General features: G+C 52.9%; 1 protein-coding gene across 3 annotated transcripts in view; it reads right to left on the reverse strand.

The window, feature by feature from the left end:
* CPT1A (carnitine palmitoyltransferase 1A) overlaps positions 1-11,559 on the reverse strand; it is a 63,787-nt gene extending 52,228 nt beyond the window's left edge. For 2 of the 3 annotated variants that reach the window (XM_033861338.2, XM_033861336.2), the window contains exon 1: positions 11,405-11,559. The gene's annotated coding sequence lies outside the window, so the exon portion shown is untranslated. Of the gene's footprint in view, positions 1-10,959; positions 10,979-11,404 lie in introns of those variants that run through there. The other variant, XM_033861337.2, reaches the window with a different exon arrangement.
* Positions 11,560-22,863: the final 11,304 nt, after the last annotated feature.

Below are 22,863 nucleotides of genomic sequence, written 5' to 3' on the forward strand. Positions count from 1 at the left end.
CAAAGGCTGACCGTGGCCGCTGGACATGAAGCAGCTCCCCTGGGTCGCTCGCCCAGAGGGTTCCTAACGTCTCTAAAAATGGGGACCTTTTTCTTCAAATGTAAACACACAGGAACGGTTCGTGGATAAAGCCTTTCAACCCTCTTCTTCCTCCCTTTGGCCCTGAGGGGTGGAGGGCTCCAGACCAGAGTCTGAAAACCACCGTGAGAATGGTGCGAACCTCGCCAGCAGAGAGCCAAGCCGTTCCTCCGGATACTTCCCTGCAGTCAATCAGGTCAGCAGCCCCGCAGGGCTGGCAGAAGTGCCTGGAGCTGAAGGGCCACTGCTGACGAATGGCCTCCCCACTGCTGGCAGATCTCTCCTTGAAACACCTCCAACCGCCTGCCATGCCGGGAGAGGCCAGACCTGCTCCAGGTGCAAGGAGGCACGCCAGTAATAAACTCGAGGAACATCAGGAGTTATGAGGAGCGCAAGAGAGCCCCAGTGAGCTTCACTGTGTTAACACAGCAGGATGTTTTCTGTCTTACAGCCGGAGATACTGCCAACGCACGAGAGCAAGGAATCACACCTACGTATCCCCTCCCGGAAGGAACAGATACTAATACTTTGCCATGTGGACCGGAGACTGCCCTGTCCCCAACTCTCCCTTCCTGGCCTGCATCCCTGGAGCCCCGAGGCGCACCAGCCCAGGCTGGCACGGCTGTCCTGTCACTGTCAGCACCGCTGGGAACCTCAACACACCAGGAGAGGAAGGGCCCTGGGGCCAGCTGGCAGGCTGGGGACCGTGTCTGGATCCGGGCCACTTACCCTGGGCAGCCTCTTCTCTGCATCCCTTCCACCTTCCAGGGTGAAGGCAAAGGGCGCGCTAGGGGACTTTCCTGGCCGTCCAGTGGTTAAGACGCCGCGCTTCCACTGCAGGGGGCGCGGGTTCCATCCCTAGTCGGGGAACTAAGATCCCGCATGCTGCGCGGCACAGCCAAAAAATTAAAAAAAAAAAAAAAAAGGGTACGGCAGGGCCCCAAGGGCCAGGCGAGCGGGCAGCACCCCCTTCCCAGCTTCCCTGGGCTGGCGCACCATGCCCACATGCACACCATGCCCACACACGGTGTGCAGCTAAACCCCGAGTGTCCACGCGCCGGCCCCCTCTCCAGCTTCCTCTCCCTTCCAGGTAAGGTCACCAGGTGCATAGACTGTCTTACCAGTGCATCTGCTGAGGGTCCTCCTCCAGCCCCTCTGCACCCGGGATTCAACCACCCACAGGGCCCTGCCCAGGGCTTTGCCCTGTATCTGTGCACATGAGTTTCTCTCCAAACTCATCTACACTGATGCCAAAACCAAGTCAACTGAAAACCCACCTTGCATCTTTCCCGTATCCTCCCGGCCAACTCTCTCCTTGAAACACCTCCAACCGCCTGCCACGCCGGGTCACGGACGGGCTAGGGCAGTCCTCACTCCATCCCTCACCCCATGCTGGCCAGCACCAGAACCTGCTGTCCTGGGAAGGTATGCTGCCCCTCTCCCCGAGTACCACTCCACCTGGGTGGAGAGCCGTGGCTTCCCCAGGGACCCACCCACAAGATGTGCACCTGTGCCCCGGATTCTCCGGAGGCTGGAGAGGAAAACACACCAACTGTCTCCACTTCTGCACTCGGTTGTTCTCGCAAATCATCACTGGGCAGCTACCGGAGGCCCTCGGACAAGAATTCTGAACTGGAGGGAACAGGGGGACAGTGGAAGAACCTTCTGGAAGCGCAGGCTGGCTGCTCCTCCCTGCTGAAGGTCTGGCTAGGTGGGGGGAGAAGGCCCCTTGGGGACTGTGCTTGGTGTGAGGCCCCTCCTGCAGTGCTCCGCCAGACCAGCTCGGGGGTAAACTGGAGGTGGCCGCTGGTGGCAGCAACCCCCCAGCTGCGGGGAGACATCCAGAAATTGATCCAACATACTGAAAACAAAGCCCTCTCTGTGTGCATGTTGGCTGTGGGGCTACGGACCCGTCTATTTCCCCTGGGAGGACAGAAATCACTTCTGGCCACATCAGGTGGAGAGCGCCCACCTGGAGCCCCACCTGACGGTGATCGTGCACAAACCTGCCGGCCCGGGACACACCTGGGCGCTGCTGCCCGCCCAGCTGAACGTGGTGGCAACCATGCGATGGTGCCGCCTTAGAAACCAGGAGGGCCACTAAAGGAGGGAGTCAGTCACCAAGGTCTGTGCCAGAGCGCTTAAGCACCTTATGCTAATCCGCTCCAGGAAAAACACCGAGGTCCAGAATAAGACACTCGGGTTGAGAAGGACGACCTATTTATTGCAGTTTTTAAAAGTCACACTTCTGGTCTTGAATTACGCCGCTATTCCCGAGGCCCTCCCAAGCTCAGTCTCCCGGTCACCTCCTCTTTGGCCAGGCCCACTGGTCATGCCCTGTGGCCTGTGAACTCCGACTCAGAGCCGGGATGCCTCGGACCTTTCTCGATTTCCCTTTTCCTGCTTCACACCTAGCTTACAGCTCCCCTCGCCCAGGTGCCTGCCTCGGAATTCCTTTCCGGAAGCACAGGCATTCCACCAGTTACATTTAGCCATTTCAGCTGCACTTCCTGGCGAGTGACCTTCACCTGTCAGTTATTCGTTTAATCTCCCGACATAAGCTGTAAAGCTCCCCAGGACACGAATCCTTGTTGGATTCTCTGAACCAACCATGAGCCCACAGACAGTTCTCCAACAGTGAACGTGAAGTGAACAATCTGGGGGGGAAATGCTGCAACATCTCATTCAATTTTGGTGAGACTACCTTCGTTTTAACAGCCCACTGCCACCCTCTAACTCCCTGGCCAATAAATTGGTCTGTACTTTGTTTGTCAAATGTGTTCACTTTGCCGTCTTTCTCCACAACCAATTCCTTTTAACAAAAGCCTTTAACCTCAGAGGTCAGTGGCCTGCAAATTGTAACACTGGTCATGTGATCAAGAAGTCATCCATAAGGACTTCCCTGGTGGCGCAGTGGTTAAGAATCCACCTACCAATGCAGGGGACACGGGTTCGAGCCCTGGTCCAGGAAGATCCCACACGCCACGGACCAACTAAGCGCGTGCGCCACAACTACTGAGGCCCACACGCCAAGAGCCCGTGCTCCGTGCCACGAGAAGCCACCGCAATGAGAAGCCCGCGTACTTCAACGAAGAGCAGACCCCGCTCGCCGCAACTAGAGAATGCCCACACGCAGCAACGAAGACCCAATGTGGCCAACAGTAAATAAATAAATAAACAGATTAATTTTTAAAAAGTCATCCATAAGACATCCTGTTTCCCTCAAGGGCATCTGGCCTCCTTCAGAGCCGTCCTCCTCCACCCCCCCCCCCCAGGTTCTTCAACAGGCAGCAGGAAAGGAGGTGAAAGGTCACCCAATGGAAAGTACAGGGCCAGACTTCAAAACAGGCCTGGGGAAAACTGAGGTGTGAAAATCACCTCTATGATGAAAAACAAACAATAAAAACTGGCCATGTGACAGCAGGTTTCCCAGAAAACGGCCTTTACAGAATATAATAATATAATATATGATAAATTATGTGTTGTCAGAAGCCTTTCAGAACAGTCATGAAATTAACAGATAAGGAGAGAAGTAGCTAGTAGGTAGATAGATAGGTAAGGCGTACAGATTAATTTTTGTGCTTTTAACAAGGAAGATACAAAATATTCTTTCTACCGAAGTCTTTGGCATGTGCCAGCCAATGCGATCCGTATTTTACCTGCATTACCCCGTTTAATTCTGACGGGAACTCTAGGAATTGGTTACTCCTGCTATTCCCACCTACAAGTGAGAAGACGGAGACTTGGATGTCAAGAAACTTGCCCAAGGTCACAGCCAGCAAACAGCAGAGCGAGGAATCAGTCCCAGGTCCAGCTCCAAAACTCACGTTCTTACCTACCAAGTTAGGGGGTAAGTACTCCACACAAAGTTCTCCTTAAGATTCCTGACGTTACAACACAGATATAAAATTAGGTCACTCTGTCGTAACCAAAATGATGTGACTGCAACCAGCAGTCAAACTACAGTAACTACAAATACAGCGGGTGCCAACTCTAAAATTATCCCCATGTTGCAGTATTTCCAGTATTCCCACTAGAACTGCACAGTTCACAGGCCCACAGGAGCGGACCCTGCCTTCTATTAAAATCCACCTCATCTAGAGGCAAACAGCTGAGCTGGAAATCCTCTGAGAAAAGGTCACCCACAGGAAGCGACAGCTTAGCGCAGCATGAGTGCCGGGCAGGGTCTCCAGGAGCACAGCCTGCATCCCTCATCAGAGTGAGGCTGGATGACACTTGCGCTGCCACCCCTGGAAAACCTCCTGTGAGAAGCCAGTGCAGGCAAAGAATCTGCAGCACCATCTTTAGCGGGGGGCAGAGCAATTATCTTACCATCTACCACATATTCTTCTATGGGCCGGTGACCAACGCCTGGGAGGGTTCAGCTAACAAAGCTGATTCTGCCCTCCAGGACTGGCTCCAACTTGGGGAGACCATGTTCCTGCCATACGTGACAACCAAGGTGGTACCCAGGTTTACCTCAGCACTGCCACCTGAAGCACATCAAGGAAAGCACCAGGAAGGTTCTGGAAAGGCTTCACCAGCCCAGGGGTTCATGTGTCTTCTCAGGTTCCTTTTTGCTCTTTAGTATTTAGTATTCCTGCCATTTTGCTGTTAATGAGGGTGAGAGGTTAGACGCAGGCAAAAATTAGCAGTGACGGGAAGAAAGCATAAAAGGGCTCCTCTCCACTAGCGTGTGGGCACCCCACCTCTCTGCACACCACGGGCCAGTCCTTATTTCCTTGGAGACATGATCCTCTGTAATTGTGCTCTTGTGTTTGTTCAGCAAGTGTATACACAAACAAATACAAATTATTCTTTCCCTAATCTGAGGGAGGCATCTTAGAAGCAAGAACATGAGACTCAGGACTCACTTTAAATTTGGGGGAGGGCTTCGTGCACAGGCAAGGCGCAGGAACTTTCATTTATGAATGGCTACATCTTGAATTGATGACAGAGCACTGAATAGCCGCATTAATTAAACGGGCCACACGGTTCATTTCTCGCAGTGAAGTACGTCATAATAAACCGTTCACATTTACAGGGTAAAGATGCTGAGTCAAGGCAGGTTAGAGGGGAAACCTGAATCGTTATCCTTTCTTCTATGGCTCTCGAGAAACAACAGCTTCTGCCTACCGAGGTACTGTAAAAATAAAGCAAATTCAAATGTAGCCCTTATACGGTGCCGTATCAACAAGTAATGGTTAATCAGTTAAATACAAAGAAATGTGATTTCACCAAGAAAAAGAACTGGGGAAAGGTCATCGAGGGTCACATTTTTAGAAAGAAAATACAGAATGTCTTGGGGACTTCCCTGGTGGTCCAGTGGTTAAGACTCCGCGCTTTCACTGCAGGGGGCGCGGGTTCCATCCGTGATCGGGAACTAAGATCCCGCATGCTGTGCTGAGTGGCCAAAAAAAAAGAAAGAAAATACAGAATGTCTTGGCAGGCGTAACCTGCCAATACAATAGTCTAACCCAATTACCTGCACTACCTCTTCAGGTGTTTTTCTCTGTACGTCCATCCAGAAGGACCCCCTCCAGCCTGGCCAACATCAGGACAATGGCCTGAGCTAGAACGGCTGGGAGAGGCATGCATCCACCCAAGAGAAGTCCCCGAACCTCTCCTCTCCACCAGGGTGTGGTTCCCTCAAACGTCCCTAAAACCTTGCAGGGGGTGCCCCGTATTTCCCACGCACGTGCTTCTCCTTTGCACCCAGAAGTACAGTTGAACTGGTCAAACCACACGTTACAATCTGGGGGCTGCAGAAGGCAGCCGTATCCATAAAACCCGACTGCGGAGCTTCCCTGGTGGCTCAGTGGTTAAGAATCCGCCTGCCAACGCAGGGGACACGGGTTCGAGCCCTGGTCCGGGAAGATTCCCACATGCTGCGGAGCAACTAAGGCCGCGAGCCACAACTACTGAGCCTGCGTGCCACAACTACTGAGCCTGCGTGCCACAACTACTGAGCCTGCGTGCCACAACTACTGAGGCTGCACGCCTAGAGCCCGTACTCCGCAACAAGAGAAGCCACCGCAATGAGAAGCCCGCGCACAGCAACGAAGAGGAGCCCCCGCTCGCCACAACTAGAGAAAAGCCCGCGTGCAGCCATGAAGACCCAATGCAGCCAAAAAAAAAAAAGTCCTGCCTGCGGCCATGGTATTGTTTGCTGGAAGCTGTATTCATTTCACACCCTCAAAGCTACTCTCACACCTGGCCTCTTTTGGATCCTCAGAAAACCCCTGTGAGACAGGATGACAGCTGTCAGAGGCACCGCCTTAGAGATGAGGAAGTGGAAACCCAGAAACACACACAGCTGATTCAATGTCACATCCAGTGGGCCCTGGGCTGGGGGAGGTGCCAACATCCAGGCCCTCTGCCTGCACCGTGGTCTGGGAAGCAGCCTGTCAGCAGGAGGGGGCACACGTTTTGGAGAACACAGATCCAGGTTCAAATTCCAGGTCTGCCACTTAGACGTCTGTGTGTGTAGGGGGGCGGCTAGAGCACATGTCATCGCCATTCGTAAGATCTGTTTCCTGTCAAATAAAGTATGCACGCTACCCATAACTCACATTAGGTCTCCAATGCAGGAACATACTCTGTACCTTCCCAACTGCAGCCACAGGCCAGCAGCAGTCCTCCAAGAATGTGGATTTCCATCCTTCCTCTTCCCACTGCGTTTGATACCCCAGCCCAACGTCTTTGACATTTAACTTTCAGCAGCATTACTGTACTTCACTCTGCGCAACAGTGCCTGCTTGCAAAAGGAGAAAGAAACCAAAACTCCGTGCATTAAATCTTTTTAAGGGCACGGAGAAGCCGACACTTGGGAAAATCAGTGATACATGTATAATCTTATAAATGAAGTATTATTTCATAAAAAGCAAAGTACAAGTTACAGCATATGACGGCTTCTTAAAGGAAAGGTTATTTTGTGTTAGCTTTTTTTTTTTACATCTTCATTAGAATATAATTGCTTTACAATGTTGTTACTTTCTGCTGTATAACAAAGTGAATCAACTATATGTATACACATATCCCCATATCCCCTTCCTCTTGCATCTCCCTCCCACCTTCCCTAGCCCACCCCTCTAGGTGGTCACAAAGCACCTAGCTGAGCTGATCTCTCCCCATGCGATGCAGCTGCTTCCCACTAGCTATTTTACATTTGGTAGTGTATACAGGTCCATGCCACTCTCTCACTTCATCCCAGCTTACCCTCCCACCCCCGTGTCCTCAAGTCCATTCTCTACATCTGCGTCTTCATCCCTGCCTGCCCCTAGGTTCATCAGAACCATTTCTTTTTTTTTTTTAGATTCCACATATATGTGTTGGCATTCAGTACTTGTTTTTCTCTTTCTGACTTCACTCTATGACAGACTCTAGCTTCTAATACAAACTTGTCAGGGAACTAGATCCCGCATGCCGCAACTAAGACCCAGCACAGCCAAATAAATAAGTAAATATTAAAAAAAAAAAAAAGAGCCATTTAGGAAGCAGAATCTAGGATGACCCTCAGATTCCTGGGATGGGTGAGTGAACCACCACATGGAGTGTATGAACGATTCCTTTCCTTTTTACGTAGAGAACTCGGTGTCCAACAATTAGCCGATAAGCCTTCGTAAGCTGAGCGTAGCTACCCTATTTTCCAACCCTCCATAGTGGCCACTACCCTACTGTACGCCTGGAGAGGCACACCGCACTCGGCAGCACAATTGCTTTCAATTATTAACTTCCCTAAACATTCCTGGACATAAAAACAGCTCACATGCAAAAAAACTGAAGGCCATTCCACTGAACTGAGGCTCTCAGTCACCTAATATTTGCTTGGGGTAAAAGGTAAAGTTCACAAAACGCAGCAGAATATCAGAAATCAACAAGCAGAAAATATTCCTCGTGTTAAGTAACAGACATCTTTAAGAGCTTCCTTTAGATTATCCATATTTTTACCATGTCGTTAGGATGAACTGTTGAAGGTTGGTAGTATTATTCATATACTGCCTATTTTTATGCAACATCTTTCAAAATATAATTATATAGATTATAAATATCATTGTGTACAAATATAATGCAAAGGAAACCCCCTCAAAAAGGCTATTTTACTTACATATCCATGAAAGTTTGGCCTCTGCTTCCCTAATTCTTCCCAATTCTGTATTTTATAAAGCATTGGTTTGTTTCTTTGGCAGTAGGATTTGATGTTGATGAAGCTGTGAGATGTCTCTAACAGATTTTTTTTTAATGCCCTGTACAGCCTAGACTATTTCTACAGTTGTCAAGGAAACTTAATAGTGGTAGCTTCTGCGGAGGGGTACCGGGTGAGGAGGCCAGCTTTGTGCTGAATTCCCACCTGCACCCCCTTCATTTTGCACCGTGTGCCTGTAGTACTTATTTTTAAAACAGAAAAGTCCTCGCCGGAAAAGCTCGAGAGGGGCTCAAGCCATTCGAAAAAGTAGAGGTCTCGTTAAAGTAAGAGGGAGAGTCTCCGAAACACACTTGAAACACACCAGCTTGAACAACAATTTTATTCTTAAAAGCAGCAATTTTTCCGGAATTCAAAGTGCAGGCGCCCACCGGTAACTGAACTGTCAGGTCTGCCAATAATAACCATGCAGAGTGACTAAACATTTTTTCCAACAAAGGAAAAAATGCATTGGATCAAAGTGCAGAAGCAGCCCCGGGCCGGAGCGGGTAAGCGTTTCCGCCTCCCACCTTCCCACCGCCTTTAGACTCCAGGCTGCAACTTTAATTGCTCGCTTGGAACGCGTCCTCACAGGCAATGCCAGCAGCTGCGGTCGGCGCGGCCCGCCCCTCCCCCCACGGGCGTCACGTGACGGCTGAGAAAAGTAGGGGAAAGGTTACCGCGAGCCCCGCCCCCGGCCTGGCGCGCCCCGGGCGTTCAGATCCTGTTCCACCGGGCCGGCTCGGAGCCACGTTCCGGAGCGAGCTGGCGCGCGTCGGCGGCGCTGCCACTCCGGCAACAGCGGGCGAAATGCAGCGCCTCTGGGTGGGAAGGCCGAGCCCTGCATGGTCAACTTTGGGGACATTTAAGAGCTTGGTGTGCCCTAAGGCAACCCACACCAGAAACGCTGCCCCGCGCCCCGCGAGCCCAGAGCGCCTCCGGAAGGGGCTCACCGCGCAGCCCAAGGAACAATTAACTGTGCTTCCATGAATGGGCACGCGGGGCCAGGGTTGCGTAAGCCCGGGCCCTCGCCCCAGGACTCCCCGGAGACCCAGGCTTGACCGCTCGGTGACCACGGGGGCTGGATCTGGGGCCAAGGCCGGGCGGCAGCGACGCCAGCTTTCTTCCTTTCACCTCTGGGTTAGGCCGCTTGTTTTCAGTACAAACTCGAAAGGTTATTTCGGCCTGTGCATGACGCCAATTTCTGCCACTCTTGATACAAAGTATGTGCACTCCTTAAGATGGCTCTTTTTCTGATTCCAACAGCTGTTCAGATGGAGTTCAATGTGCAAGATCAGGTCTAGCCACACATCTTTGGAAGGAAACCGTTCATTTACATACGAAAAGCAGCCCCCGGGCACGCAGGGGCAGAACCACCCCAAACTCCAACGAGAATTTTGCATTCAGCTCCTATCACTTACAACTAAACACTCCCTCGCCTCAACGATAAGCATTATCATCAGCATTAATGTTCTCATTTATGCCACACTCACTAAGAGTCACCTTAAATAATTTGGAAAGGGGAGTGATTGCTTGCTGGCATAAAAAAAAAATTAAAAGACCAGTGTGTTCGGCCATTTTTTTATTCATTTGGTTTGTGGTTTAGAAGGAAATAAGCATGCTTGAATATCTGGAATGACCAGAAACCGGAAGCCTGTGTGAGAAAATGGTGTAACAAAATACACTTTTCAAAAGGTTAAACTGATTTTATTTGGTGACTTACAAAGTTAGCAGTTGCCTACTAAAATCTGTCCTTCAATATTTTAATATCACATGGAGCACAGAGGAAACCGAAAGCAGCTCCGAGTTGGGAATATTAAGTTCTGTATTCAACCTGATTTCTCGAGATTTTTAACTCTTGGAGTTAAAAAAGTAAGATCATCTTTGTTCAGTTCGGCTTTAACGCGAGTCAACCACCGATTTACACTATAAAGACACTGATCCACAGCCTTTCCAAAACGAAAGGAACTGTCTGCTCGCCCCGGGCGATGGGGTTAGGGGCTGCCGGAATAGGGGCCCCGGAGCCCGGGCTGCTCTACCGCCCTGACCGTGCCGTCCGGGCTCGCAGGCCAAGTTCGCCCAGGCCTGGTCACGTGAAGCGCCCACACCCTCCCACCCCCTGCAAGGCAAGTTCCCCGGCCCGGCGCGACCTTGGGCAGGCTCTCCTCGCCCACCTGCCCTAGACCGCGCGCCGCATGGGGGGATGGAGGATGCTCGCAAGAGGGGACCCAGGCCTGGCGCCTCCATTCGCATCCACCTAGGGCGCTTGGACACCGCCTGGAGTCCCAGCGCCAAGGGCGTGTCCCCACGGCGGCGCTGCGGGGGCGGGAGCCTGGAGGGGGTCGGGAGCCTGGAGGGGGTCTGCGGCGCCCTGCTGAGTCCCTAGCTTCCCTCTGGCTCCCGCTTGGGCCGGCCCGCGACCCCGGGACGGCCCCCCAGACCCAATCCACTCTCGGAGGGGGAGGGGATGGGGCTAGATAAAGGAAGGATCCGCGGCGCCCTGCCATATCCCGAGGGCTCAGCATCCATCCCGCCGTCGCGTCCTTTCCACCGCCCTACCGCGGATCCCCAGACCCAATCCACTTCGGCGAGGGGAGTGGGATGCTGGCGAAAGGGAACCGGCAGTCCTGGGGTCCCCTGGCCGGGGGCATCCTGCCAAGTCCGGAGAGTCAAGCGTCCCTGCAGCTCCCATACAGTACCTGCTCGCAAGGCCGACCGATCCTCGGGCAGACCCCGAGACCCAATCAACCCACTCCTGGGAAGTGACGGTGAGATGGGAAGGGAAAGATAGCCGGTGGCCCTACTGGCCCCAGCCCGGAGGCGTCCTGCTAAGTCCGAAGGGTTGAGCATCCCTCCCGCAGCCACACCGGACCTGCCCGCATGCGGACTGACACTGACGCGGACGCCCTAGACCCAATCCACTGCGGGGTATGGGGAGTCCCGCCCCGCTCCGGTTTCGAGCTCTCTAAGAACCGCTGTCCCTCGGCGCCCCGACACAGGCGGCGGCCCCCCGTCCCCCTCCTCGGCCCGGGCCCTTGCAGTCCCCGTCCGCCCCTGGCCCTGGGCCCCGCCGCAGCCAGCCCCCGGCTCCCGCCAGCACCGCCCCCCCCCCCCCCGCGGCGCGCGGCCTTAGCCCGGCCTTACCGAGTCGGTGGACAGAGACGCGGCAACAGCCCCAGCAGCAGCGGCGGCTGAGTGAGCGAGGCAGCGAGCGAGCGCCGGGCGGGAGGACAGCGGGCGAGGTTGAAGGCACCCGACGCCGCCCGCGGCCGATTGGCTGAGGCGCGAGGGGCTGTGCGGCGACTCCCGGCGCTCGGCGGGCCAAGGGCGGGACCTGGACGAACGGGGCGGGGCATCAGCAGGGGCGGGACGCCCTGAGGAGCGGGTCGGGCGAGGAAACTGAGGCTCGCAGGGGTGCAGGCCCCCTCCGCCTCTGCCAGCTTGATGCCTAGGACGAGATTTCTCGCCCTGCGAGCCTCAGTTTCCTCATCTGAAAAATGGGCCAACTCATTAGGGCCATGCCCGTACAAGCGCTTAGCACAGTGACTAGCGCAAGCTCGCCCTTTATAGGCATTGCCCCGTATAATCCTCACGGCACCCCTATAAATAGCTGATCCTAGCCCGGGTCAGAGGAGGGATCACTAAACTGCCCACAATCACACTAAGAAGGTGGATTCGACATTGGGCCCGGGTCTGATTTTAGAGCCCACACTCCACATTGGACCTTATCCCAGGAGTGACAGCTGATAGGATCTTGAGGCAGCGTGGCTCGCGACACCGACACGGTGATGCCTATTCCAGTGACCTTTCTGAGCCCCTCTTCATATAACTGGGATAAAAATTGCTCCCTTGCTGGGCTTTGGTAAGATTTAGTAAACTATTCAGGTAAGATTTAGTAAACTATTCAGTAGCTGCCACCTGCAGCTACTTCGCGGGGTGGAGGTCCGCGCTTCCCGCGGCGTGAGCAGCCCCTTCCCTATCTCTGCCGAAAATGCTTCCCAGGCCCCAGCGGGTGGTCCCGCATACAGCAGGTGCTCCGTAAAATAACCAGTTCTATGAACAAAGACCGGGCTTTCCTAAAAGTCAGCCGCTCCTCCGGGCGGCGAAACCTCCCTGCTGGCCTCTGTCTTTCCAGATGGGTTTCAAAGAGAAAATGAAAGTCCTGTCTAGTTCCGCACCCCCCTCCGCCCCCAGTGCACTGTTGGCGCACACTCTCCAGGCTGTTTTGAATGAAGTCATAGGATGAGTGCAGTTTGTAACACTCCTTTGATTTCACTTGGCTTATGTCGGGGACGGGATCCCCTGTCGAGGCACAGAGATGACCGAGGCTTTCACGGTATGTAACGCGCCCCATGGACACTTAGGCCCCTTTGCACCGCAGCGGGCACAAATGAAGCTGTGTGGGCCGTCAATGTGCATCTCTGAGCGCCTGCATCTCTCGGTAGATCGCTAGAAGCGAAGCAGCCAGGTCAAGGGGCACGTGAGACACCTTGGTGACATTTTGGTGCTACTTGCCGAGCTGCCCTCTGGAAAAGCGTCCACCACCCCCCGCCCCTGCCTCCCCGGTTGTGGAAGTGCGGCCTGGTCTCCAGGAGATCACCACCGCTGGCTGTCAATCCTAAAGTGGGGGGGGTATCTCCCCTTATTTTCATTCGCATTTCTTTGAAGTTAGAAGTTGGAGATTTCGTTCCCCTGCTGGCTCCTGTCTGGCCCGCGAGCGATCCCAGGCCCCGAACCCCGAAGATCTCGTGGCCCAAGAGGGCAGGTGGTCTGGGCCGAGGCACACTTGCCCGAGGCTCGGCTGCACCGCACCTACCCCGGCTCCTCCAGCATCACCTGCGCGCCTCTACCAGCCTGTGGACCTTCCTGGGTTGTGCCTCCCAAGTTGGACTGTCGCTCTACCCCATATGCCCTTCCCTCCTCTTCCTGGAACCCCAGCTGTCTGCAGGTCCCCGTCCCAAGGTCACTTCCTCCTTCCCTCCTTGCCCCGTCGTGCGCCCGGCGTCCGTCTGTTCCCAGGGCTCTGTGGCCTTGATGGTGCACCCCTCCCTGCGCGCTGCCTCAGTGTCACCTGCAGGCCGGGAGGGGCAGGGGCAGGGACCGCGGTCACCTCCGCTTTCACCTGTGCTCCAGAGGCTGGACTCTCTCCGGGGACGATAATGAGCCCACGCCTGCTGGCGACTCCAGCCGAGCGGTGGAGGCCTCATTCCCTTCTTGAGCTCTGTTCCTTGGGACTGCAGCTCCCCGGGGTGGCTATTAATAAAGAACTGAGGAACTAGGTCCCTGGGGAGCTCCGGCCTGGTTGGATCCTGAGTTCCCTTGGGGCCAAAAATATCCCAGAGTCTGCCTCAGAAAGTAATCTTTCTTAAGCTCTGTTTTTTTGAAATTCTTCCCGGATTTGATTGGAACACACTGTAGCAGCCGCCTATTGTGGCCATAAAGAACACTTTTTTAAAAAAATGCGTGTAATGTTTTTATTATTACTCGGATATTGAACTAGTCCCTCTTTTTTTCTGATTTCTTTAAAGCAAACCCAGAAATCTTGTCGTTTTGTCCACAAGTTCTTGAGTAGGAATCGCTAAAAAAAAGATAAAGGTCCTTTTAAATAAAAAACAGAATGGCAATGCCATTGTCCAACCTAAAATAGAGAAACAATTGTAATACAAAACTTGTAAAGCCTTCTGGGCCTGTGAAGAGCACAGCTGAGTCCCACCCACCCTTGCCAGCCTCATTTCTTGCTGGCAGCTCCCAGCAGGTTCTGGTCCAAAAGTGTGTGAGACTTTTTGGAACTCAGTTTCTATTTCCCATAGGAAACAATTTTATAATCGCAGAGTTTCGCACTTCTGAACTTGGACCTTGAGCCCCATTGGCAGTGAGTAAATAGTAGCAATTCCACATCAGGGAGGTGACAATGTTTGCTCTGCCAGCATCACTGGGATCTGGTGAGGACAAAATGAGATAATGCAGATGCAAGCAAAGGACGAAGGCGGCTAGACCATGTGCCAGTGAAAGGACCTCAGAGTGACAACGGATTCTTAATTGAATGGGCTTGGCCTATGACCCAGTAATCCTACTCCTGGGTATGCACCAAAGAGAAATGAGAACCCACGTCCACGCAAAGACTCAGGCAGGAAGGTTTACAGAAGATTTACTCAAGGTGACAAAAATCCAGAAACAACCCAGATGCCCATCAGCAGTAGAATGGTTAAATAAATCGTGGTTTCTCCATACAGTTTAATAATACACAGCCAGAAAAAAGAGTAAACTACTGACACACACAAGGTGGATGAATCTTACAGAGCTTATGTTAAGCAAAAGAAAGCCAAACACACACACACAAATAAATATACTGTATTATTTCAATAACATAAGTGAGATATATTTTTTTTCAGTTTTTTTTTCTTTCTGTTCTCTCTGATAGTTTTTATTTATTTATTTATGGCTGTGTTGGGTCTTCGTTGCTGTGTGCGGGCTTTCTCTAGTTGCAGCGAGCACGGGCTCTGGGGGCTACTCTGCTGCAATGCACGGGCTTCTCATTGCGGTGGCTTCTCTTGTTGTGGAGCACGGGCTCTAGGAGCGCAGGCTTTGGTAGTTGTGGCACGTGGGCTCAGTAGTTGTGACTCACAGGCTCTAGAGCACAGGCTCAGTAGTTGTGGCACAAGGGCTTAGTTGCTCCACAACATGTGGGATCTTCCCAGACCAGGACTCGAACCAGTGTGCCCTGCATCGGCAGGCGGATTCTTAACCACTGTGCCACCAGGGAAGTCCCAAGTGAGACATATTAACAGCGGTGATGGCTATTGACCTAGAAATATACAAAGGAGCCCATGATGGGGGTAGGGTGGGGGGAGTCGGGGTGTATGAAAATGCCTTGCTCCACATGCATAAGATTATACACTTGATGGTGTTTTCTCCCGGATGTGAGGCCTCAATTTCATTTTATTTATTTATTTAATTTATTTTTTGACCATGCCTCGCTGCTTGCGGACCTTAGTTCCCCGGCCAGGGATTGAACCTGGGCTCCAGCAGTGAAAGCACCGAGTCCTAACCACTGGACCGCCAGCGAATTCCCATGGCCTCAATTTTAATAATCAAAACTTAAAACAAGATTTAGAGGTGAGTCGGGCATTGACTGTTGGTGGTAGGGGTGAGGCCATCTGGGTGGTCATGAAATGAAGAGGTGATGAAGCTGAGACACTGGGTCACCTGGGGCGACTGCGGAGCTGGGGAGGAGAGGAAGAGTGCGGACAGCTGCCAGCTCCTCGCTGGTGCAGGGGAGCGGCAGGGAGAGCAGCGGGGAGAGTGTCCGCAGCCAGGGAGGTGGCAGGGCTGTGGGCAGGAGTGGCAAAGGAAACCTGCGCCCCAGCCCCTCTTCTCCTTCCTGTCCTGTCGCCTCCCCCTCCTCTCCAGGGCGTGGACTCCACTCTCTTTCCTCTGCACCTCACCACACCCAGGGCCCTGCTGGGGCCCTTGTAGGCACAAGGATGGTGGGCAGAGGTGAGGGTTGCCTTCCCAGGGAGGCATCACAGTGGCCAGGCGTGGACACGCCTGGACCCTGGGCTAGGTCTGACCCTGGCTGGCTTTGTGGATGCCTCGCTCCCCCATCTGGGCCTCAATTTCTTCACTTAAAAAAAAAAAAAAGGGACTTCCCTGGTGGCGCAGTGGTTAAGAGTCCGCCTGCCAATGCAGGGGACACAGGTTCGAGCCCTGGTCCGGGAAGATCCCACATGCCGCGGAGCAACTAAGCCCGTGCGCCACAGCTACCGAGCCTGCGCTCTAGAGCCCACGAGCCACAACTACTGAGCCTGCATGCCTAGAGCCCGTGCTCCACAACAAGAGAAGCCACTGCAATGAGAAGCCCGCAGACCGCAACGAAGAGTAGCCCCCGCTCACCACTACTAGAGAAAGCCTGCGTGCACAGCAACGAAGACCCAACGCAGCCAAAAATAAATAAAATTGTTAAAAATTAATTAATTAAAAGAAAAAAACGAGGACGTTGGGCTGGGCCGATAATGAGCAAACTTTTCACCACCTTTGTTTTTAATTGAAGTATAGTTGATTTATAATGTGTTCATGACTGCTGTACAGCTGAGTGATTTATTTATACACATATGTACATTCTTTTTCATATTCTTTTCCATTATGGTTTATCACAGGATATTGAATATAGCTCCCTGTGCTGTACAGTAGGACCTTGTTGTTTATCCATTCTATGTATAGTAGTTTGCATCTGGGGATCCCAAACTCCCAATCCATCCCTCCCCTCCCCCCTCCCCCTTGGCGGCCACAAGTCTGTTCTCTAAGTCTGTCGCCACCATTATTTATCTGAAGAAGCAGCAATTCTAGTCACTTAGGGGTGTGAACTCCAAAGTTAGACGGCCTTCAAACCCTGACTCAGCTGCTTCCCAGCTAAGTGATCCTAACCTCTATGTCCTGTGGTTTCCTCCCCTGGAAAATGGGGAGAGGAACAGAAGCTGCCTTGGAGGATCCTAATGAAGATTACCTGAGTAGCTGATGGGAAGCCCTTAGGACGTTCCCCAGTACACAGTAGGCGCCATATAAATGTTGGCTGTGATTATCCTTCTCCCTCTATGGAGCACATGTTTTAAAAGCTTTTGTCTATAAACAGCACGTTTCATGACTTATTTCCTCATTTATTAATCAGAAACATGGGCACAATTGCCATCTTACAATCAGCATGAGATGTATTCATTCCTTCAAGAGATGCTTGTCTCTAAGCGCAGGGATCGCCAAGACCTGCTGGGCTGCCAGCCAGGGGCAGACGACATGCGCACTTTGATCCAGGTAGGTTCGTTTCAGATAAATGTGGGACCTTTCTAAGTCTATTTGGAAAGGTCCGAATAGCTCAGAGGTCAGCATTATGACCTCCTCAGATCCCAGTCATCTCTGAGGGTCCCACCAGCCAGCCCACCTGGAGAATGTGAGCTCGGGCCAGGACCTGAGCTCCTTGGTGTGACCAGAGCAGCGTGCTGGGCAAAGAGCAGGCGACACCTCAGCAGATGCTCCTTGAAGCTGGCATCTTGTCTCGCCTGCCTGGACACTGGGACCCCAGAGATGGGGAAGAGGTGACCAGCCTGCAGCACATTTGAACCGATGCCTGAATATCCAAATAAGCATCGGCAGAAGACTTCTGTGTCGAGATGCTAATTCTTCCCCTTTGCAGAAGGAGATGAGGAGGTAATACCTTGAGTCGATAGTTTTGAAACTTGGGAGCTGCAGGCAGTCACTGACCCTTTGGAAACCTGATGACAGCTACAGAAAAACACACACACACGTCAACAGTGGTAAATAATTTCAGTCTTGGACCTTCCGAAGCCCATTTATCAACTCCTGACCCACATAGATTAAGAAAAATGTATCCAAAATTTTGAAACAAAGCAAAAGGATGTCTGGAATGTCGTTTCACTGTCTCACCGTCTAACCACCCATCCAAGGATTAGCTCATTCTCTAGGGAATTGTGTTTTGACTAAGCCCCAGACTCTTATGAAGTTACATGTAACTGGTAGATGTTTGTCCCACAAAAATGCAAGGATTAAAATAGATAACTAATAAGGACCTACTGTAGAGCACAGGGAACTCTACTCAACACTCTGTAACGGTCTACACAGGAAAAGAACCTAAAAACGAGTGGATATATGTTATACATGTATAACTGATTCACTTTGCTGAAACTAACACATTGTAAATCAGCTATATGCCAATAAAATTTTTTTTAAATAAAGAAAAAGCAATGCAAGGATTTCTTTCAGTTGAAAAAAAGTATTCGCCAAAGTTGTGTTTTTATTGCCATGTAGAATATTAACCAGTTTTGTACCTATTTAGGAAAACCAGATTTTGTCTACCCTTCTTGTGCAGGGAAACCCCCAGCTCTTCCCCACTATGTGTTTCTTCCCTGTTTGTTTTCTTCACTGCTCACAGGAAACACTTCACTTCCTTTTTTATTTTTTTTGAAAGAATTTTCTTTTTTCAAAATTAAAAAAAAAAGTTTTGGGCCACGCTGCATGGCATGTGGGATCTTAGTTCCCCGACCAGGGATCGAATCCACGTCCTCTGCATTGGAAGCGTGGAGTCTTAACCACTGGACCGCCAGGGAAGTCCCTAACACTTCACTTCTGACAGTTCTGGTCACCCAGTGTGTGGATGTTTTCCCCACACCAACAAGCAATTCTCCAACACCACTAGGGTATCCAAGAATCAACTCAAATCTGACACTATCTACCCATTGATAGCATTGCATTTCACAGGTTAAGGGCTCAGTCCCACAAGACTGTCCCCTGACTCCAGAGGTCAGTTGCAAGTCCAGGTTATCACCTGTGCTTCTGCCCCCTGCTACGGATCAGAGGTTCCACCCTTGCGTTTGCTTGCTTTGCTAGAGTGGATCACAGAACTCAGGAAAACACATGTACCAACTCAGTAAAGGATGTGATAAAGGATGCAGATGAACAGTCAGATGAAGAGACAACAGGGCTCCCCAGTGACCAGCCGCACCTGCCTCTTCCCCAGGTTCCATCCTGTTGGGACCCTCTGCTGCATTTCACTGTTGCCCCATCTCCCCCCTTCCCCCGCCAGAATCCTCTCCTTCTGTAACCCGTGCGTCACCCCTGCCCCACTTCTCCCCTCCCCTGGGACCTGTTCTCAGATGCCTTCCTTGGCTGCCTTCTGTCTGGCCCCCACCCCAGGCTAGGTGAGGCTCCCAGCCTCTTGCCTTGGCCCTGCCTCTGCCACTAGCCTTGCTCTCCTGCGAGCTTCCACCCTGCCACATTGGCACCCCCATTCTGATCCTCCCAAACCCCCAACAGAGGGGCCCTCTCCAAGAGAAATGACTTGACTCATTTGCTTCCTAGGGCTGTCACCCACCAGGAGGAGAAGTCAAACTTCAGGTGCGAGCAAAGCAGGGCCACAGAGAAAAGAAAAATGGGCGAGGGGTGTTATATTTTCTATGTTATAGAAAGCAGCAAATAGCCCTCAAGGGAAGAATGAGAACTTTGATGGATTTTCTTACACTTATTTTAGTATATATCTTTTAAATTACCCATGAAGAGGTTACCGTAATCCTTCTAGCAAGTAGGGCTCTCGAATGATCTGAATCCAGCCCTCTTCTTACCCATATTCATTCATTTGTCCATTCATTCATTCATTTGGCAAATACATACTGAGCAACTCAGTAGTGACAGAGCCTTTAGACCAAGGCCTGCCCTCAGGAGTCCACACTCTGGTGGGAGAGGCAGGCGAGAAACAAACACTCTCTCATGTGAAAAGAAAGGGAAAATGAGAAAACAAAACAAAACAGAAAGTGGGACAGAGTGTGCATGGCCTAGGACGCAGTGGATGGGAGCTGGTATTCAATGGACCATACGCTCCAAAGGGTGGGGACGCTGTAACCAGCACCTGATACATCATATGGTCTCAGAAATGTTAGCTGCCTGATTCACTGATGGTTGAGTGGATGGATGGGTGGGCAGATGGAGGGAGGACCCTGCCGGCTTAGCTCCCTGGGGCCCCTCCCATCTGGCCTTTCCCTTCCAGGCCCTCATCCCATCTCAAAGTCCCCTGCAGGAACCCCTCTAAACTTCACTCCTGCCTGTCCTTCTTCTTAGGGCTCCTAAAGTCACCTTCTGCATCTCAAAACCTTTGATGCCTCCTGTGACCTCATGCAGACCCAGCTACGTAATGTGCCCAGCACAGCACAGAGCAAAAATGCAGAGCCTTGTTCAAAAATCAGTAAGAATTTCAAGACAGTGACAACGAGGCATTACACCAACCACAGGGCTCTCCCGAGTGCTGGCCCTGCGACCGCACGGGTGCGACACTCAGGCAGCCGGCCCTGTCTCCAGGACGGGGCCACGAGACCTCCCCAGGTCTGCACCCAAGAGACCGCGCCAGCTGGTGTTTACAAAAGCCTCGATGCTTCTTCCACTCAAGACCTCACACCTCACTTCCGGCCTCTGGGCGTCTATTCTCGCGGTTCCCACCACCCAGTGTGCCTTCCCATGCCATGCGCTAGGTGCCAGGAAGGGAGATGGGGAAAACCACACCCAGTCCCCACTCCCCAGAGAAGATGCTCAGAGGGCATCTGGGTTCTGGCACAGCTGTGGCTCTCTCCAGCTGTGAGGCCCAAAGCGGGCAAACTTTCCCTCTGTTGCAAAACAGGCAGCCACGAGGACGACGCTGGATCCACGTGGGGCTCTGCTCGTAGCCCTCCTCCCTGTTAAAAAATCTACTAAGATATGACCCTTGTGTACCATAAAATTATCCTCTTAAAGTGTACAATTCACGCTGCCATGGCCTGGGTTCAATCCATGGTCGGGGAACTGAGATCCCGCAAGCCGTGCAGGGGGCAGCCGAAAAGAAAAAAAAAAAAAAGTGTACAATTCAGTGGTTTTTACATATACACGGTTATATGACCATCACCACAATCTAGTTCCAGAACGTTCCCCAAAACTTTTTTCCTAAAAGAAACCCCATCCCCCGTCAGCAGCGCTCCTCCCAGGCCCCCAGGCCCTGGCAACCACGAATCGACTTTCTGTCTCTATAGCCTTGCCTATTCTGAAAGTTTCATATATATAAAATCCTACAATATGTGGCCTTCTATGTCTGCTTCCTTCACTGAGCATAGTATCTTCAAGGTCCATCCAGGTTGTAGCCTGTGTCAGCGCTTCATATCCCTTTTTAGGGTCGCATATATCCCATGGTAAGGGTATGCCACATTTTATTTATCCATTCAGCCCCTGATGGATGCTCACAGCTCTTTCACACACCGGCTGCCAATCTGCCTGTGGGGGAGGGCTGGGGAGGGGTGCAGCCCCCCACTCTGATCTTGACCCTGAAATACAAGCCGCTGGCCGTCTCCCTTCCCACCAGAAACATTCCCACTTAACCTTCAAAGTCCAACTCAGACACCATCAGCTCCAAGAAGCGTCCCCAGATGACCCCAAATAGACTGATGACGCCTTTCTCGGGCCCTCCCACCGGGCCTGGTTCCAGGACACCTGCCTTTTCTAAGACCTGAGGCGTCTCCCCGCCCCACTCCAGATTCGGAACCGCGGTGGAGTCCCATTTCTGAAGCCCCTGCGTTTGGACTCTGCCAACCCGCCAAACCTTTTGTGGAAAGGAGAGAGGGGGATTGGCTAGACGCTAACTGGCCGCCACATAAACTAATTGTTTCCTTGAGATCTCTTGCCTTTGCCGGGAGGAGGAAAGCCGGGGAATTTCGGGGATGGGTGGGGTGCGGAAGAGGAAGTGACAGCCCCAGCAGCGGGGCTGGGGGGGATTGGGGGGGGCAGGTGGGGCGGGAGCGGCAGACCAGCGGTTGCTGGCGGCTGCCGAACGCAGTTTCAGTTGAAAAAATGCCCAATTGTCTTGCTCCCTCGAATCTGTTTTTCTCGTGGGAAGCTCGGAGGACGATCCCGAAGCTGCAGGCCCCTTCCCTGCCCGCCTGGGTGCCCGCCGTAGGCCCGGGGAAGGTCAAGGTCCTGGGCGTCCCGCGCAGCCGCCGGTCCTGCTCGCTGGGGAGGCGTTGGTCGCGGGTGGGGAGGGGGCCCCGGGACGCCCCCCGGCTTCCTCCGCTCTCCCTCCCCCGCCTCCTCTCGGCGCCCGCCGACGGCCCCTGTGCGTCCCCGGGTGCCCTAGGGCCGCTCTTTTACGCAGGAGGAGGAGCTGGAGGTTAGAGGGAGAGGCGGCCTCGGCGGCGCGCTGATTTCCCCGCACACCCGCCCGGGGTCAGCAGAGGTCGGCCGGCGGGCGATCGCGGAGGGTCAAGGCCGCCCGGGGCCGCGCCCGCGGGGTCAGAGTCAGACTTCGGGAGGGACCGGTTCGGCGCCGAGCCGGGCGGGCGTGTGAAATCGCCCCCTGGCCGATTTCAGGCCGCAGGGAGGAGGCTGGGGGCGGCGTGCGTGCCCTCCAGCCCGGAGCCCCGAGCCGGGCCGGAGCGCGGAGCCCCGGTGGTACTCCGAGCGCGCCCTCCCTGCGCCCTTCCACGCGCGGGGCTTCCTCGTGGCCGCGCGCTTCCTCCTGGGGTGCCCTCCGTCTACGCAAGCCGGATGCCCTCGGTCCGTGCAACCCCGGCGGATCCGCTTACGCCGCGGCCAGTCGCCGCAGGGGCTGGAGCGGCAGTTGACTTACAAGGTTGGCTGCTCAGGCCACCCCTCTATTAACCTTTTAAATTACGCAATTAAGGTGTATTCATTGTGGGAAAACAGGGAACACTGAACCGTAATCAAAAAGTTTTAAAATTGCCTGGAATCGCACTCTCTGATAAGTGCGGCTGCATTTCCTTGCCGTCTTTCCATGGCGCTACTTTCTGTGTATCTTTTCACTCTCATGTCGTGCGTGTTTACGAAATGGAAGTCGTATGGTACACAAGCGTCTCTATGGTTCTTTTTGATTTGACGTTATTCATTTTCCCCGAGTACTAGATGCATTCTCTTGGAATACATGGAAACTGCACAGAAGCCCCTGGTCACCTCCCTCCCCACCCCAGCCAACTCCCCTCTCTGCTGGATGTGCTTCCAGATTTTTCCACAATTTATATCACACCACACACACACACACACACACACACACACACATATAGTTTTACTTA

The sequence above is a fragment of the Tursiops truncatus genome, chromosome 8 (assembly GCF_011762595.2).
Source record: "Tursiops truncatus isolate mTurTru1 chromosome 8, mTurTru1.mat.Y, whole genome shotgun sequence".
NCBI classification, from domain to species: Eukaryota; Metazoa; Chordata; class Mammalia; order Artiodactyla; family Delphinidae; genus Tursiops; species Tursiops truncatus.